We start from the raw sequence: 20,522 nt of genomic DNA, 5'->3' as shown, positions 1-20,522 counted from the left end.
TATGACTCTGGAGGACTTTATTTGAGGCTTTCCTGTTTTTGAGAGGGTGGTAGACAGGGAGAAACTGCCCCCAGGGCTCCATACCTTATTGTATAACTGCAGAAAGCGTACTACAAATTTGCCCTGCAAGATACTCAGGGAGATTGATGACCCTTTTAAGAGGGTCCCTGGGATGAGGGTGGGAGTAAGGTGTATCCATGGAAACGAGAAGAACTATCCCATGGCACAGGTTGATATACGCACAGACTGTGGTTCAGGGACCCACCAAGTAGGAACTGTCAAGGACTTATTGCATGCAATTGTTATCGGTCAAGATGTTTCTTTGTTCTGGGTCTTATGGGCTAAAGTTGTAGCACCCAGTAGTCCATCCGGTATGCCGCCAGGAGTCAGCCATGTTAAAATGACATGAAGTAAACAGGGAATTTACGTGTACTGTACTGGCTAGAAAGGAGGATGAGGAAGCGTCCCCTGAAGCCAATGTTACTGACTTGAAGGAGTCTCAGGACAACTATAAGACTGCCTATTGCAGGGTCTTAGCAGTAAAAGGTACTCTGGAAAATGTAACAGTGTTTATAAGAGTCTCCCAGGAATCGGGAGCCAATAATTGTTTTCCACATTTGTCTGGCATAATGATCAGTTATGTCGCGGGACCAAAGTGAGTGGCCAGGTAAAAGAGCGCCTCCTCAAGGCACAAAAGGTGTAATTCAGGAGGAAAATAGGTTGGCTTGAATTAGACAATTCAAGCCTGGATACTTGTGTTAGTGCCCACAGAGGAGAGCAAATTCCATACCAAGAGGCAGGGACCCTATGAGGTTTTGTAAAAGGTGTGAGAGGTCCACTAAAAAAAATACACTGACCACGGAAAAGGAAGGCCTTCCCGATGTATCATGGTAACCAACTCATTGCTAGCTGGCCCAGCCAGAAGCCAACATTGCAAGTACCAAAGGGGCAGAAAGGTTGTCGCCTTCCCAAAAACAGCAAGGCCAGTAATTGGTATACCAGAATAGGTAGTTGAAGTTACCAGGATTCATTCGTAGCATCAGGCATGATATACTCAATTTAAAGCCCTGTTGGATACCTGAAACCCACAGGAGGTAATTTCAAAGAAGTTGCTACAGAGCTGGCCTCCGCCCCCCCCCCCTGGATTCTACAGGGGCTTTGTCTCTAATTTTGCCTTAAAATCAGCGCATTTAACCAATGACCCAAAGGGTACAAAATAAGTTATGTTTACGTGGTCTGCGAGGGCTGAGAGGGCATTTTAAAAGCTTAAACTAGCCCGCTGCCAATATGGGCAGCACTGAATCTCTCCAAAATGTTTATCGTCCAGATACATTGGATGACGGGTAAAAAGCTGTCCTGTCCCAGAAGATCAGTGGGGAGTATAGACCTGGTAAGCTACAGGAAAATATGGCTGCTCAGTCAAGGCTACACTGTTTAATTTGACTGGATTCCTGGCCCGGGATTTACGATCAACCAAAAGAGTCTAGGTGGGAAAAGGGAATTCCCACAATCCTGCTCAGGGTTTACAAGCCTCATCACAGCAGCTGGATTAGCTGACCGGAGTGCAGTTTTGGCTGGAGCTGAACAGATGTGTTTGTCTTATGAACATGGTTAAACTGTATGAGCTGAGGCTGCCTGGAATATCAAGATCAGTGAAGCTGCTACTTTTACTTTGTTTCATTGTGCCTGAAGAAAGGACTGTTTATATTATTCATTTGTACTGGTGAAAAGCCGTTTTTGGAGCTTTAAAGTTTATTAAGGACAATAAACTTTATGCTGTTTTGATATAAAAACCCTGTGCTGGTGCGTATCCAAGCGGCTACCGGGGAGCTGAAACTCTACACTACATAAAAGTTTAAATCTGTGGATACTCCCAAAACTGTAGAAGGAAAAATGGGTAAATAGGGCTTAACCATAATACCACTCATGATCTATAGTCACGGGTGGCATGGATTCTGGAAGAAAGTAGCCATGCTTTCATAAATCTGGACAATCCTTTTAAAACTTGAAGTTGTCTTCTTTATTCATCTTGTTAATCAGTTAGATTGGTGCATTACTGATGATCTTGTCCAGGTTCCTACATTAACCCTGTAGGTTCTGTGCAGCTGTAGACATTAAAATTACTTGGCCCTCCACAATTTTAATCCCTATATAGATTTTATATTTAACTAGCTGAAGAGCCCGGTGTTGCCCAGGCATAGTAACTAAGTGTGGTTAGTCATAACAAATTATAATGATTATCCTCTATCCCATAGTCCAGTGCCCATATACCCATCATACATATCCTCCATCCCATATTCTTGTGCCCATATACCCATCATACATAATCTCCATCCCATAGTCCAGTGCCCATAATATACCCATCCTCCATCCCATAGTCCTGTGCCCATATACCCATCATACACATCCTCCATCCCATAGTCCCATGCCCATATACCCATCATACACATCCTCCATTCCACAGTCCCGTACCCATATACCCATCACATATCCTCCATCCCATAGTCCCGTGCCCATATAACCATCACACATCCTCCATCCCATAGTTCCTTGCCCATATACTGTACCTATTATGACATCTTCACCATGGCAACCATTCTGACATCATCGTTGCCATGGCAACTTATTATGACATCATCATCACCAAGGCAACCATTATAACATAACCGTCATCATTACCACCTATTATTACATCATCGTCACCATGGCAACCATTATGACATCACCGTCACCATTGCAACCTATTATGACATCATCGTCGCCATGGCAACAATTATGACATCATCATTGATATACACATACACTTGTTTTTTATAAATAAATTCCATACGATAGGACTACAGAGGATGGTATATTTTATTGGGCACTGCTTAACACCATTATTTGGAGGTATTCTCTTTTTTCTTCTTGCCCACACTAAATGAGGACATTTTTATACCAGCCTGGATGATCTACCATTTATGTTACTTTTATTCTCTTTATACCAGTGAGGAACACACCATGCCACTGAGCTCCATCAATATATGATACATACTGTATTACTAAGTTCCCACAATTCACTTTCCGAATCGGAGCTCATCTGTACCCCAGCGACTGTAAGAACATTCTAGTCTGTAAAGCAGACCAAGTGTACCAGCATAACAAGTAGACATGTGCTGATCATATATTACTAGGTATACATTATGCAGTGAGGGGTCTAAGGGCACAGGCTTCATTTTATAGACGTTTTCTGCATGAAATAATTGGAAACATTGCTCCTAAAAGCAAAGAAAAAGTGAAGCAACTGAATTCAATCTTTCTCTTCCAAGTTCAGACTCGCCCTGCTTTAGAAGCACATGAAAACAACAGGTAAAATTACAGATAAAAACACACATGAATGTCACGGAAAAGCCAACCTGGCTCAGAATAGAGAAGAAAGGGTTAATCCACCTTCTACAGAGCAAAACTTCACTTCATTCTTTATTGAGGATGAAAATGATGTTAAAAACATCCCTCCTGGAAACACACGGCTGCTCACGCGCTTAAAACCCTCTTGGGTTCTGAAAGGGTAAAAGACATTTTAATTTTTCTTTCATAAATCAATAGGACGCATGAAAATAGGTAACTTTGTAATTTATCTTCTACGAGAAATCTGCTCCTTTCTCCCCTAGAAGCAGAGACAGACAATGTGCTGCAAGTTCTCCTGTCACCACTGTTACTCCAGCAATTCAGGAATATCGATTTTGGGAGGGGGGATATGCCATTCCGATTACAGCGATACCTCATTTATATAGTTTTTTATGTTTTGGCAATTTTATACAATAAAAACTATTTTATAGAAAAAATAATTATTTTTGCATCGCATTATTCTGAGGACTATAACTTTTTTTTTTTTTCCCACTGATGGAGCTGTATGGTGGCTTGTTTTTTGCGGGACAAGATGATGTTTTCAGTGGCACCATGTTTATTTATATCCATCATTTTGATAGCGTTTTATTTCACTTTTTGTTCGGCGGTATGATGATAAAGCGTTGCTTTTTGCTTTTTTGCCTGTTTTTTTATTTATTTTTTTATGGCGTTCACTAAAGGAGGTAAGTAGCGTGACAGTTTTATAGTTCGGGTCATTGTGGATGCTGTGATACCAAATATGTGTACTTTTATTGTTTAGTTATTTTTTCATACAAATATTTATTTATGGTTATAATATCTTTTGATTTTATTATTATTTTTTATATATATTTTTACAGTTGTGGAGATCAGACTGAACCAAAGAATCCATCTTGTCTTCCTCCTGAGAAATCTGGTTTACAACAGGAAAATTGAGCAAACTTGACATTTTCTTTTATGGAAAGTAATCACGCGCGCATTTCTCCTTGAAATTGTAGCCTTTCATCCACATACCAGATATTGTAACTTTTCACTAGAATAGATTTGCTTTGTAAGTGATTGTGAAATATGAGCGCTTGTGCGCATGTCTGTAAAATGTCTAACTTTTTACTATATAAAGAAGGGGCAGCGCCCAGTGAGGCAGGCGTGCTCCAGGGCTAACCCTGTTTATGACCACACAACCTTTGTGCTGCGTGTCATTTACTTGGATCCCTACATCCAGGAAGCCAGGGACGGAAGAGGACTCAACATTTCTTGGCGCCCGAACAGGGACCCGAGGCGAGAGTATCTGCTCGAGATTCACCTGCGGATACGGACAACGGAGATCTGGGATAATGGACGGCAAATGAACTGAAAAACCTGGCCAGGTAAGAGACATTATTAGTTCTCTTTTATCTGCCCTGTATTATCCGGAAGATCTCTACGAGCCGTGTCACGCTGGGTTAGTCTAGTAGTGAGTAGATACCTATAAAACTCGGGTTACCATATTGTATAGATTTATGAGTCTTGTCCCTGGCAGTGTGTGAACAGTGTGAAGGTTGTGGCATGTTGTGAAAGAAGAGCAAAAGTACGTAGAACAATAAGCCAAAATATTTGGGACACAAGCCTTATACACGAAAGTCAGCCTAACTGGGTCATGTGGTTGCGTCCTTTCGGGGAGACCTCCGCCCATGCTTGACTCTCTCTAAGTGCTTGAAACCCTTTATTTCTGGATAAGGTTTGATAGAATGAGCCCAGGACGCGGACCCATGAGCCTGGGACAAGTATGATAACAGAGACTGAGAGTTTTGTGATCTGTATGGTGTTGCTAGGTCTGTTTGCATGTGCAATAGCACTTAAGTACGTTTTACACGTTAGAAAAAACGGAGCAGACAAGCCCTTCAATATTTGAGCTCCTTAGGAGAGAAGGCAACGAGACGCCACCAACAGAGGAAGTGGTTGTCCAAACGTCACCTAGGGTAGTCATAGCTAGTATTGGGACAAAATGGGAAATAAACAGACAAAAACCGTCTTAGGACAAGTGGAAGCAGCAGATATCATACAGGAAAGATGTGGAAAGACAGTCAGAAGGCAGATTAGAAGGGTAAGAGAAAAATTGGGAATTTCAGAAGCACTTATGTTCAGTACAGAATGGGAAAGACTGAGTAAAGAACGAGGTGGAATTATCAAAGACAATGGGTGGGAAGAAATCATACATTGTATGATAAAGGTCTCAAAAACAGCTAAAGAGGAGAATTGGAAGTACGATCCAGACACTTCCAAATGGATCATGGGGAAGGGAAAATGTTGTGACATAATCCCGCCACCTTACCTAGATCCAAATGCCCAATCATTTGTACCATCTGGAGGAGCAGAAGGAGGAAAACAATTTCCAGCCTTGTATCCCAATCTTGGTGGGGTAGGAGGATGGGTATGTTCACACTGTGGACAACAAAATCCAGATTGGAGGAATGATTGCCTAGCCTGTGGTGCGCCTAGACATGGCACTGTACTTGCTCCTGTTAGGGTAGTACCAAGACCTTTTAGGGAAACAAATGCTGACGGGGTAATGGGAACTAGGTATCATCAAACTCGGCAATATTTCCCTTGGTCCCCTGCTGAAGGTATGTCTCTCTTGCATAACGCGCCAGACCCCACCCAGTTTCCAGTCAGATTTGCACAATATATACAGCAAATTATGCAGACTCACGCAGGAGTCTGGGCGGATGGAGAGGAATTATGTAGAATGAAAATGACTCCTGGTCTCTTCCAGGAATTACTGGCATATCTACAGGGACATAGGCCACAGGCAGGACAAGTGGGACAGGCAGGACAAGTAGGACAAGCAGGAGAAGGTGCCCTACAAACGGTAGAATCAGGCAATCAGTTCGTAGACCACTTAATAATTTTCATGAGGCAGAAACAGAGGCAGAGAGGAACAACGGGAGTGGTGGCTCAGAAACCTGGTCAATCAGTAGATGAGTATTATCTAGGGGTAGAAAATAGCTTTAGAGATGAAGGAATAGATCTGACCACTCCAGGAATGATGAGGTTAATTACAAAAACCTTCATAGATGGATTGTCTCCAAAAGTGAAGGAGAAACTTAAGGCCGCAACTCCTGATTGGAGAACCTTGGAAGACCCACACTTGGCTAGGCAAAAAGCCGTAGGGATAGAGTTGGATTTAAGAGAAAATCATAAGCCTGTCAGAATAGCGCAAGCAAACACAACAGGAGGGAGAGCAAGACATAATTTTCCTTGTCATTACTGCAAGAAACCAGGACATTTCCAGAGAGAATGTAGAAAGAAGCAGGCAGACATAAAATCAGGAAAATTTGTACCAAAGAATAAACCCTCAGACATCCAACAGACATCCATAGTGGATGGTCCCATACCAGATTCAGATTGACTCAATGTGTTACAAACCTCCCTACCAGCTAGAAGACCTATGATACAGGTGAATGTGGGGGGGAGAGAGATTCCATTTTTGATAGATACAGGTGCAACTTCCTCAATTTTGAATCAAGATTTTCTTCCGAATCCGGAAGATATTTCACAACAAACAACTTTTGCTGAGGGTTATGATGGGGTAATTCGAACACTGCCATATACTGTGCCCCTAGAGGTCTCATTAGGACCTAAATGTTTTGCATCCAGATTTTTGTATGCCAGAGGTGCCCCAACATGTTTGTTAGGAACTGATGTCCTAAAGAAATTAGAAGCTAATATCAATTTTAGGGAAGATGGCACAGTTATGCTGACTATCCCTGATGATGCAGAAACATTAGAACAATATGTCAGAATTCAGGCTTTTGAGGATTATACTGAAGAAAAAGAGTACACCACAGATCTAGACCTCTCAACGGTCCCAGAAACACTGTGGGCACAGGGAGATACTGATGTAGGACTATTGCATATAGCTCCTGTAAAACTATCTGTGCAACCAGGAACTGTTCTCCCACAGCTCAGACAATACCCTGTGAGTGCCCAGCAGGAACTAGCGATCACAAAACAGATAGAGGAATATAGAGAGAAAGGAGTTTTGGTAGAGATACAATCACCTGCTAACACTCCTCTGTATCCAGTCAAGAAGAGAACTCTTGATAAGAGTTCTATGCCCAAATATCGTATGGTACATGATCTAAGAGAAATAAACAAAGTTCTAGATCCAATCACCCCAGTTGTACCCAATCCTCATACGTTACTATCACAGATACCAGCCAGTTCTCAAGTGTTTACTGTAATAGATCTTTCAAATGCATTTTTCTCGGTTCCTTTACACCAAGACAGTTGGCATTTGTTTGCATTTACATTTAAGGGCAAACAGTTGGCGTGGACACGCCTTCCACAGGGAATGATACACTCCCCTACTCTTTATTCAAATGCCCTACAAACAGTCCTTCAGAGGTTTGAACCCGAACCACAGGTAGTAATTTTGCAGTATGTGGATGACCTACTACTTTGCTGCCCAGACCTAGAAACTGCAGAAAGGTCCACTGTAAGTTTACTATGTTTTCTAGAAAAAGAAGGGTGTAAAGTGAATAGACAAAAGTTACAAGTTTGTCAGACCAAAGTGGTCTTTCTAGGTCATTGCATTTCTCAAGGTAAAAAGCATCTTACACCTCAAAGAACTGAAGCAATAAGACAGATGAATGAGCCTAGAAATCATAAACAGCTACGAGCATTTTTAGGAATAGTGTCTCATTGTAGACAATGGATTATACATGCCAGTCAACTAATGCAACCACTGTATGACTGTGTAAAAAGTGAACCTTACCTGTTGACAAAAGAAGGTCAGATTTCGTTCCAACAATTAAAAGATGCCCTTGTTTCAGCTCCAGCGTTAGGGCTACCAGACTACACAAAACCATTTCAGCTTATGGCTGCAGAAGTTGATTCCCATGCTACAGGAGTTCTTACCCAGAAGCATGCAGGGAAACAAAGACCAATTGCATATCTTTCAGCAAGGTTAGATCCCGTAGCTAGAGCAGCGCCAACCTGTGTACGTGTAGTTGTTGCTGTCTCACTATTGTTGGACAAAGCATCAGAAATTGTCCTAGAGCATCCACTCACAGTTCAAACTACACATGATGTTTATGGGATATTAAACCAGGTCCAACCAAAACACATTTCCATGGCCAGACATTTGCGGCTGCAGTGTTCTTTGCTGCTCCCCTCTACTATCACATTTACAAGGCTTCAGACTCTCAATTTAGCTACATTGCTACCTCTCGAGTCTGAAGGGGGGAATAAGGACACTGATCCACACGCAAATTTTTTCCCTACAGACACACATGATTGTACAGAGCTCATTTTACAAGAAACGGTAGGCTTACCCAATGTATCCGAAACACCACTTCAAAATCCAGATTTAGAGCTGTTTATAGATGGTAGTAGGTTTGCAGATGACACAGGTAACTTCCATACAGGGTATGCAGTTGTGTCAGAATCTGAAACTCTCAAAGCAGAACCACTTCCACCGAAACAGTCTGCACAAGAAGCAGAACTAACAGCATTGATTGAAGCGCTAAAAATAGCTGAGAATCAGACAGTTAATATATACACTGATTCTAGGTATGCACATGGTATTGTGTTTGATTTTGGAGTAATCTGGAGAGCTAGAGGTTACATGACAGCGTCAGGACAACCTGTAAAACATGCTTCTCTGATCAAACAGATTTTAGAGGCTGTACAAGAAACAAAAGAAGTAGCAGTAATCAAGGTAGCTGCACATGTGAGACTCGACACTAGGGAATCTAGGGGAAATGATAGGGCTGATAAAGCAGCCAAAGCAGCAGCAGTCAAACCCTTACAACAGGTTCATACTGTAAACCCCACAGAAAATACTGAAGATAGACTGAGACAAGCACAGGAAGATGCAGGAGAAGAGGAGAGGGACAGGTGGAAAAAGGAAGGGGCAGAAGAACAAGCAGGAATTTGGAAGAAAGATGGACTAATATGTCTACCTAGAGCCTGGTACCCGATTGTAGTTGGTGGATTGCACCACCCTACTCATGTGTCTGCAAATGCAATGACACTACTGGCAAAGCAAGTCTGGTTGGCTCCAGGTTTTGGCAACTATGCAAGAGACTATTGTGCTGCATGCGTTATATGCCTGGCACATAATCCCGGACAGACAACAAAGACCCCTATGAAGCACCACGTCCGACCTCTCTACCCGTTTCAGCGATTACAGATAGACTTTATCCAGCTGCCAAAAAGTAATGGGTATGAGTATGTGTTGGTGTGTGTGGACATGTTCTCGGGGTGGCCAGAGGCCTATCCAGTTCGGAAGGCTTCAGCTAAAAACACTGCTGTAAAGCTAGTTGCCGAACTGGTGCCCCGTTATGGTCTCCCTGAAGTGATCGAGTCAGATAGGGGTACTCATTTCACTGGAGAAATATTTCAAAATGTACTAAAAATGTTGGGTGTTGAAAGTCAGTTACACACTCCGTATCATCCACAAAGTTCTGGTAAGGTGGAACGCATGAATGGAACTTTAAAATTAAAAATACAGAAAGCCATGGCTGAAACAGGAAAGCCTTGGACAGAATGCCTTCCACTGGCCCTTTACTCAATACGCAATACCCCAAGGGGTAAGACTAAACTGTCTCCATATGAAATTTTGTTTGGCAGGACTGCCAATTTAGGATGTTATTTTCCACAACAACTTGTGTTAAATGTAGAATCATTGACTTCTTATGTGCAAAATCTTCAGAAACAATTAACTAAGGTGCATGCACAAGTTTTTGCTTCCCTTCCAGATCCTGACAACACTGTAGGAAGTCACAAGTTGGAACCAGGTGATCAAGTCTATGTAAAAAGACACACCAGAAAGGCTCTTGAACCAAGATTTGACGGACCCTTCCAAGTCCTGTTGACAACACCTACATCAGTCAAGCTTGAAGGAAAGGCATCATGGATACATGCAAGCCATTGCAAAAAAGCAGGACAAAACTCATGATATTGATGTTAATAATGTTAACCTCAACGGAGGCATGGGATAGACTGAATTCTCTAGCCCCTTTGAACAATAGATTTGTACAACATCATAGAAAATTAGTACATGACTTGTTAAATAATACGCAACCCCTGGCAGATTGTTGGATCTGTACCCATTCACCAGTATCAGCCACAAGTATACCTTTTCTAGCAGTTCCCGTGTCAGTTGAAGAAATATTCGCTTGGCCTAATTGTTCAGACAACCTGGCCAACAACCAAACTGGTAATACTAGGCTGTGGAATACTACAATCGCCATACCAATTGTGGGATGGGTAGAATTTCCTTGGTGGCAGGGTAATCTCTCAGGGACTGGTACACATCTACAATATTTGGCCTATAAGGGTGGGGCCTGGGTACCTAGGAATAAGACTGGATTAACTAATTTAGGACAGGTCCCCACAGAAAATCTACAGCTCAGTTTCAGTACAACCGCCGATCCCTCTGATGCTTTCAAACCTGTAGTATTGGAAAGATACATACATAATAGAAAATGGGAACATTCTGAGTTGTTCCCCCAAGGTGATGCAAACAGTTGTACAAGTAAGCCAGGGAACCTGGTTTGTAATGAATCCGATGAGTATGTCAACGGAATGCCTGTATGTGGGAATCCCGCAGCCGGGTACTGTAGCCCCTTGGGACAAAAACCCTCTTGGTGTATGCTTCAGAATGTATCTAGTTTTGTGGATTTGGCTCACAGATTGGTATTGCAGCACTCAGCTCTATGGGATCTGCCTGAGGGTACATTTTGGATATGCGGAGAAGGAGCATATAAATGGCTTCCCGTAGGTATAAAGGGTACTTGTACATTAGGACGCCTAACCCCGGCTACTTTCATAATTTCAAATAAACAAGTAAATATGCAAGCCGTGCCCAAGCACACACTGTATAAAAGAGCTGCAGATAACTCACCACGCCCCTCGGGGAGGCCACATATAGTACAAATGGGAATTCCCAACAAAATTGTTAGTACCATTTTTATTTATCCTATGTTAACACAAATGTGGGATAAATTAGTTAGAGCCACAGATTATCTAGATGATCAGATCTGGGATATATTGGATATACTAAACACTAGTATAGCTGTACAGAATCAGCTTATAATAGTCGTCAACCAACATACCCTGGTATTGGATTACCTAACTGCCTCACAAGGGGGTATGTGTCAAATCATTGGACCCACCTGCTGTCATTATATAGACCCGAATAGTACTATGAGTATGACATTTAAATTAAAGGACGTACAACGACTCAGAGATCAGTATGACAAAGACAATGACCAGAATAAGGATAGCTGGTGGTCAGATACCTTTTCTTTTCTCAACCCAGCCAACTGGTTCAGAGGGATTGGTGGGTGGGTTGCTGGGATTATGCAGAGCATTATACATACAGTTATAGTTATTGTAATTATATATGTATTATTCAAGGTTGTGCTCAAGGGTATCTCAGTATGCACCGATAAATTTTGTGTAATAGATGCAAGAGTATAAAGTTTTTATGTTATCTTTTAGTGATTCTAATTATTGCCGAACTAATTTTTGTTTTTATATTTTAGTATACTGCTGTATAAAGAAGAAAATGCATAGACTTTATGCAAGAATTTGTGATAGATTATAAAAGAATATGTCAAAGGGGGGAATTGTGGAGATCAGACTGAACCAAAGAATCCATCTTGTCTTCCTCCTGAGAAATCTGGTTTACAACAGGAAAATTGAGCAAACTTGACATTTTCTTTTATGGAAAGTAATCACGCGCGCATTTCTCCTTGAAATTGTAGCCTTTCATCCACATACCAGATATTGTAACTTTTCACTAGAATAGATTTGCTTTGTAAGTGATTGTGAAATATGAGCGCTTGTGCGCATGTCTGTAAAATGTCTAACTTTTTACTATATAAAGAAGGGGCAGCGCCCAGTGAGGCAGGCGTGCTCCAGGGCTAACCCTGTTTATGACCACACAACCTTTGTGCTGCGTGTCATTTACTTGGATCTCTACATCCAGGAAGCCAGGGACGGAAGAGGACTCAACACAGTTATTGGACTATCATTTTTGCTGGCTGATCGCTTCTATAGCATGGAGATGAAGCAACATCTGCATGCTCTAGAAACTGTCAGCTCTGCACATGATCAGCAAGTTTCCTAGCTCTGGTGACCCGGATGTCATCATGACAACATCGGGTCACCGTGGTAATGATTGGGACCCTGCGTGACGCAGCAGGGTCTCCAATCCAAGGGCAGAGGGTCTGTCCGCCCTCTGCCAGCTGTTGGAATGCTGCATTTAGGGGTTTAAAGTTCCGGGAGCGGTGCAGGACTGATCCTGGCACTTAGTGCCAGGTGTCGGCTGTCAGAATCAGCTGACATCCAGTGACGATCGCCCGCACACACCCCCGTGTGGGCAGGCAATGGCAATGATGTAATAATCCGTCCCGCAACAATAAGGCCCAGGGCACATGGACGGATTATTACGCCAGATGTCAGAAAGGGGTTAAAATCGATCTGATAGTTCGCGGACGTATGCCAGAAATCACGTTGGTTGAGTCTTTGAGTTTGGACCTTAACCGATGTGACAGGATATATGGCTAAAATACTATTGGAGACTACATTGGGATTTTTCTCATATACAGTATAGATAGCCTTATAGGCTTTTCTTTATGGAAGTTTTGCGCAGGGGCTGCATACACAAAGCGGTAAACAATGTTTTTCTTATTAATCAAAATCATATACAAAGTTGTGCAATTGGTTGAAAAAGTTGACATATCTATAAAGTTAGAAATATCCAGTCTTCCATCTGCACGGAACAAATATCTGTGTGTAATAATGTGCCAAAAAAGAATAAAAGACTTAATCCCACAGCAAAGAATGTGAATCACACACACTCCGTATAATTGAGATTGCACGGCCATGTGCATGCCAGATATCCTGCCTGGGCTTAATGAATGCCGCCTGGTTTGCCTGAGGATTTATGCATCTGGGATCTGGGACTGCAGCTCATTTCTGTGTACAACCATTGTCTTTGTAGGATGTTACTCTCCATCTGCACAGGACGCAGGCCGATCACTTGCTGCACATTTCCTTAATCATCCATCTGCCCAGTACACGAGTCTTACATGTTAGTACAGATCTCCACCTCTGACCGTGTATGGCCAATTTGGCTCCTTCTTACCCCAAAAAATCAACCACCACCCCGCGTTCCCCCAATAACCAGACTTCAAAATGAAAACGAAACACAATAGTTTCTTTTGGATAATTTTGGCCACAGCGGGCAGTTTATTAACAAACAATAACAAACATTTCTTATTAAGCATTAATATACATTTATGCAAAAATTCGAGGGGAGGGTTCTTGGAGCCCACCGGGAAAAAATTCTGGCTTAAAATATTTTGGCAAAACCAAAAAACAGAACTTAAACACCTCAAATTACCCTCAGCTGTACCACCAGCTCGAGGGCACCATAATTCCCGTTCCGGAAACAAATTAACCACCACCAGCTCCCAGGGTAAAAATCCCGTCCAGAGCCTGTAACCAAAATGCCAGAACAACCAACCAATTTAACTGTCTGGAATTTCCTTCAAATTCCTTCCCCGCTTAATCCGCATCAACTCCAAGAACCCCACCCCCGCCACAAACTCACAGCCCTGAAAACCTCAGGCTCGTGAGTGCCCCAACGCCACCATGGCTCTCTCCAGTCCTTCCTGTATTGACAGGGCCCACAAATCCACTCCAATCTCATTCAGGTGAACACCGTCTTCCTTCCAAAAATTACCAACACCCGCCTCTAAATCAAAATGCCGCACACTAATACCCCCATTCCTGGAGACAAATTTTGCTACCGCTCTGTTCAACTTCACCCTAGCCCTATTGATCCCCTTGAAAGATCGCGCTAACCTCCACTTCTTACGAGGAACAATATCCGACCAGACTGTTAATACACCCGGGAACTCCCTCCAGAACCGGAGGAAATCAAATCGGATGTCTCTTATCAAATCTCTGACTGGTTTGGAGCCTAAATCATTCCCTCCCAAATGCACCACCAAAATATCGGGGGCTCTATCCAAGCGGGCAGCTCGTACAAAATAAGAAATCACCCTGCTCCAAACCATACCCCGAAAACCGAGCCACCGAACAACAACTTGCTCTCTATGGAAACTCAACTGCCTACCGTCCGGACTGGCGTCCGCCCGAAGCGCCCCCCGATAGACAAAGGAATGTCCAAAAATCCAGGCAAGGTATGGGCCCTGACCTGAAATATAATAATAACAACAGTATCCGTTAAACAAGGACCATAACCCTACCAAGCCATCGTAATTAATGCCGTACATAAGACAAATAACGACCGGAGCTCCAGCATCCGATACACTTAATCAGTTCCGGCCCCAAGCCAAGGCTATCAGCCTCAGACGCTGCCCCGATCCTGAATGAATGAGATCCGAATTCGTCCCGCAGACAACCCAACACCCTTAAACTTTTGTGAAGAATCGCAATAAACTGATAATGGGACAGAAAAACCACATCTTGATGACACAACAGTGGGCCCTCCCGACTAGACCACAAGTTCCAATAAGCCCGTAAACACTGTTCCGGGCACATCAATGACCCTGCAACTCTGCCCAAAACTACCCGTTTTCCTGCCCCAACTTGATCCGTCTTGGAACGCCGGATCCAAAAAACGATACCACCAGCCCAAAAATCAACGTCCTGGGCCAATAATCCGCCCGCACTAACTCTGCTACGAGACACCAACTCCCCTATACGTAAGGCTCCGAAAAAAGCCAAAGCAAAAGCCAAACGAAACAAAACCGTTTCAAAATGAGAGCAGCAGATGCAATCCAATATTCCGCCTAAACGTTCCAGAACATTAAACGATATAGGCCGGCGCCTGTCAACACTCTTTGTACCCCTCCGAAACCCTTTTAAAGCTTGCCGTACCAAAAATTTTTTTGTCACATCCACCGAACCCTCCAGCTTAAAACCAAACGCTAAATCGGCCACAAATTTGTTCACCTTAGAGATAGACCAACCTGAATCTGCCGCCCTACCAACCAAACACAAAATGGCTAACAGCTTGTCTTCCTCAGACCCAAACGCACCCCACTGAACCACCGAACTCTGCTAAATATTCCATGCTGCTTCATATGCCGCCCAAGTCTGACTTGTAACTGAGGCCCGAATCAACCGGCCCGCTCCTCCGTAGGAATCTCCCACAAGTGCGAAGGGCATACCACTCCTGTTGCGTTCGCTTCTGGCGCCAGTTCCTGGAAACGTTCTCACTGTAAACGAGATAAGGCATCTGCTAACGAATGCAATATTGCCTTGCGCTGGCGTGTACTCCGGAGGACAGAGAATGAACTTCAATCCAATATTGCGGCCAGCATGCAGCCAGCAGGTAAGGAAAGGGTGAATCATACACCCAAAAACCCCGCCCATATGACCCAAAACCGGTCCCGCCAAATTCAGGTGACAGGTTCCCTTTAACTTCCTTCTTCAAATGATCCCCCACTGTCCCTCAAAACATACATACACCTCACCCTTTGCCCTATCATCTAACTTAACTGTGTCTCCTTTACCTTTTACCGTTTGCATGGACACGGACACACCGGACACCGACACACCGGACACTGACGGCGACTGCTCAATCACTACCGATCTATCTTGTCCGGGTATCGGCTGCACCGCAACCCCCGCCCCCTGGACCCAAGCCCCGATCGGTGATGCCACCATCTCCATCCCTGCCAGCCGTACGTCCTGCATCCCGCCGATCCCTGTCGACCTCTGGATCGTTGTCAGAAAAAGAGTCTTCAGCGCTACTGCGCTGCTCCTGGCCCGCGCCCCTGGCCTCCACGTCACCAGGGGGGACCGGAGCGTCTGTTGTGATCCGACCTCCCGACCTCATCCTGGATCTGGACCGTGCTTGTGCTGCAGGCTGTGTATCCCTGGTCGACTCTCGTCTCTGCCTCTGCCAGGCTGCAGAGCCCCGCTGCGCCGCCTGACCGGAGCCCGTCGTCCACATCTTGGTCCCGGTATGCCCTTGTTACCGCTGCGCCCGCAGCACTCCTACTGCCCGCGCTCCCACCGACTGGACCCGGTGCTGTGGCCGCGCTGCTGTGACGCGCCGCTCTGGTGCCCATACGCCCGGTGACCGCCACTCCCTGCGTGCCTCCTCTCGCCAGCGGTGCTGATTCTGCAGTCCGGTCTCCTCACCACAGCTCCCCTGGTCCTCGATGCTGCCTGCCGAGGAGCCGCAGGCCTCTCTTCCGGTGCGGCCCTTGTTTCTGGCATGGACCTCTCCACTGCTGCGCTCCTGGGACCTGCGCCAGCCGGCCGGCGGGAAGGATTCCTGCCAGAGGGGGCACAGCGGGGGGGACGCCACACCACTGCACCCGGCCTCCGCAGGGTCTCCTGAGGGGCTCCTAGGCCTGCGCCTGCCGTGCGTGCTCACCTCCGGTGATAGTCTCTGTGGCGGCCTCGTCCTCCTGCCGCGCCTGCCTCTGGTGTCCTGGCCTGCATTGCCGAGTAGCGACGCAAGCTGCTCCTCCAACCATCCTCCCCGTCTGGACCTTGCTACGTCTCTGAGGCGACCCACCAAATCTTCCACCGACTCCATCGCTGACAAGATGATCCAACCGGCTGTGTGGTGAGAAGGGGGTGGGTGGGTCTCTATCCTCTTGCCTCCCCAGTGTCAAGTGAAACCTTTTCCCGCACTTTTCTCTTATATACCAACGCCCCCCCACTCCCTTTCACCCAATCGTACCATTCAGGCACACATTTCAAATAATGCTTATGGCCAAGCACAGTCATGGGGGGGCCTACATTAAGCTGTGCTAATTCCTGCCCCCTCCTTTATAGGAGCACGTAGAAAGAGTCCTATAGAAAAAGTCAATATTGAGATGTCTACTGGCAAGTATTGATCCCTGGTCTTCCAGTAGGCTACGCTTCCATAGGGGTCTTTCTGGAATCACCCCTTCAACAGGTTACTCCCTGCATAGTCTAGGCCAGCGGCTAAAGAAGAAGATAGCATGGCCAGGCATCTTAATACGACTTCACTACTAAAATTAGGAAACTGTTGATATGGCTGTATTGATCCCAGTACAACCATAAAAACCATACCTGTGTTGTAGCAATCCGACGTGTCAATGCTGAGAAACCAGGCTTTAAAGCTATATGCAAATTAGCCTGGAAGTGCATTTGGGGCGTGTTATTGACACGCCCCAAGTGAACTTTGTTTATATTGTATGTGGCTTTAACACTTGTTTTCTCAGCACTGCTGCATCTGATCACTGCAAGACAATTTTTATTGTACTTGAATCTATACACCCATTTAATCATTGATCAGTCTTTGCAAAATTTTAAATCACAAGCAACACTTAAGGGGCGTTTTATCAGCTTCGTTTTTGTTGTGAGAGTCGCTGTTTTTTCTGCCTCGTTTGTGCAGCGAGAGTAGCTGTTTTAACTGCCTTGTTTGTGCAGCAAGAGTATCTGTTTTATCTGCCTCCTTTGTGTTGTAAGTGTAGCTGTTTTATCTGCCTCGTTAGTGCGACAGTAGCTGTTTTATCTGCCTCATTAGTGCAGCGACTGTAGCTGTTTTATCTGCCTTGTTAGTTCAGCGACAGTAGTTGTTTTATCTACTTCCTCTGTGCAGCGAGAGTAGCTGTTTTAGGCCTCTTTCACATTTCCGTCAGTACGGGGCCGTCGCAAACCGTCGGCCCGACGTACCAACTGGACGTTGTGCACAACTGTGCACAACGTGGGCAGCGGATGCAGTTTTCAGACCCATCCGCTGCCCATTATGAGTTCCGGGGAGGAGGGGGCGGAGTTCCGGCCGCGCATGCGCAGTTGGAAATGGCGGATTCGACGGACGAAAAAACGTTCCCTTGAACGTTTTTTCGTTACGACTGGCCGCAAAATCAAGACGCATCTGTTGCACGACGGATGCGACGTGTGCCCATTCGTCGCAATCTGTCGTCAATAAAAGTGTATGGCAAAAAAACGGATCCTGTGGGCACATTTGCAGGATCCGTTTTTTTGCCATAACGACGGATTGCGACGGATGCAAAAAAACGGAAGTGTGAAAGAGGCCTTATCTGCCTCATTTGTGCAGTGACAGTAGCTGTTTTATCTGCCTCGTTTGTTCAGCGACAGTAGCTGTTTTATCTGCCTCGTGTGTTTTGAGTGTAGCTGTTTTATCTACCACATTTCTGCAGGGAAAGTAGCTGTTTTACCTGCCTCGTTTGTGGAGCGAGAGTTGCGTTTTTATCTGCTTCATTAGTGCAGCGACAGTAGCTGTTTTAGGCTGCTTTCACAAATCAGTTTTTTGCCGACAGTCACAATCCGGCGAATTTTGAAAAAAACTGCAAAAGTTGCCGCTGGATCTGTTTTTTTCTCATAGACTTATATTAGCGATGGATTGCGACGGGTGGGCTCACTTTTCATCCGTTTTTCGCTGGATCCATCCAAAATTGTTTTTCCGGCAGCCAGATAAAATGGACATAGTAATGTTTTTTGTGTCAGTCGAAAAAATGGACAGTGATGGATCCGTCGTCGTCTGTCGTTTGCTAGAATGCAACCCTATGGCGTTGGATCCATCAAATGACGGAATCCGGCGACAAATTCCATTTTTTTTAACTGAGCATGCTCCAATTTTTTAATGATCCAATTGGATGGATCAGGTAGTCGGATCCGTTGAAAAAACAGATCCATCGCATCAGTTTTTCACAATCTGCGACGGATCCGTTTTTTTCAACATTCGACGGATTGTGACTGTTGTGAAAAAAAATGATGTGTGAAAGCAGCCTTATCTGCCTCGTTTGTGCAGCAACAGTAGCTGTTTTATCTACCTCGTTTGTGCAGCGAGAGTAGCTACAGGGCTATGAAATATCCGGACTCCTGTTTGGGGCGTCTATGCTCTCCTTTCCTAGGCTCAGCCCTGAAGATTGATTGAAAATAGTGTCCGAGCGTGAAGGAGGGGAGCAAAGAGGCCGGTACAGGAGTATGGATAATTTATAGAACTGCAGTTCAAATCAGCTACTCTAAGTTCATGCAGATGAAACAGGACTTTAAATGTTGGGTTTGGGAGAAAAGAAAGCAAAATACGGTAATGGAGTTCATTACAAAGATTCAGAACTTTGCAAAGTACTTTAAGAAAAATTAGCTACTCGTTAACTTTTGTGTCCTCCATAAAGACTTTCCTGCCCATGTCTGTTGGTACAATTCATGCACATTACTGAGGATTCCAAGGTACATGGTAAACACATTAAGTCAGGGGTGGGGAATATTTTTTCTGCCAAGGGCCGTTTGGATATTTATTCCATCCTTCGGGGGCCGTATAAACTCTGCCCACAAAGTACATCCTGACTCTGGCACTGGGGTCAGGACGTGATCTTTCATTGCATGCCCTTCAGTGTTCAGTAGTGAACGCACTGCGTGTGTGTGCTAACAGAGCAAGAAGAAATTAATGAGCTGGTTGTAATCAAAATACAGCTCCCTGCCCAAGAATGCGGTCCCTGAGAGTCTGCTCGGGGGCCTGATAAAAGGTCATCAAGGGACATAAATGGCCCTGGGGCCTGAGGTTCCCCACTCCTGCATTAAGGGGTGAAACATGTATGGTATGTCAACTCCACCACCTCCTCACCTGTAATACTTCTTTCGACTAACCTCTGCACTAATCCGTACCTCCCACTCCCGACTCCAAGACTTCTCCCGTGCTGCGCCAATCCTCTGGAATGCTCTACCCCAAGACATTAGGACCATCCACAACTTGCATAGCTTTAGGCGCTCGCTCAAAACACATTTGTTCAGAGTGGCCTATCACGTTCCCTAATCAAACTCATTTTATGTTTTTGTGTGTGTGTAACCCATTCACTACTTCCATCTACCCCCACCCCCGGAAGATGGCTGGACCATCACTGTAAATACACCATTGTAAATACACACCTGTGCTTTGTATCTCCCCACCTCATTGTAGATTGTAAGCTCTCACGAGCAGGGTCGTCTTATTTTGTCTTATTTTTGCTTTATTACTCTATTCTTAACGTTGTTACCTATGACTGTTGTGTTTGAAACTGTTAAACTGTAAAGCGCTGCGGAATATGTTGGCGCTATATAAATAAAGATTATTATTATTATTATTATTAATATGGTGTGGACCCCTGCCCAAACCCCTCTAAGTAAAGCCCTTATTAACA

Source organism: Ranitomeya variabilis, chromosome 1, assembly GCF_051348905.1.
Source record: "Ranitomeya variabilis isolate aRanVar5 chromosome 1, aRanVar5.hap1, whole genome shotgun sequence".
In the NCBI taxonomy this organism is placed as follows: Eukaryota; Metazoa; Chordata; class Amphibia; order Anura; family Dendrobatidae; genus Ranitomeya; species Ranitomeya variabilis.
The sequence above is the reverse complement of the archived record's forward strand: the minus strand, read 5'-3'. Positions refer to the sequence as shown.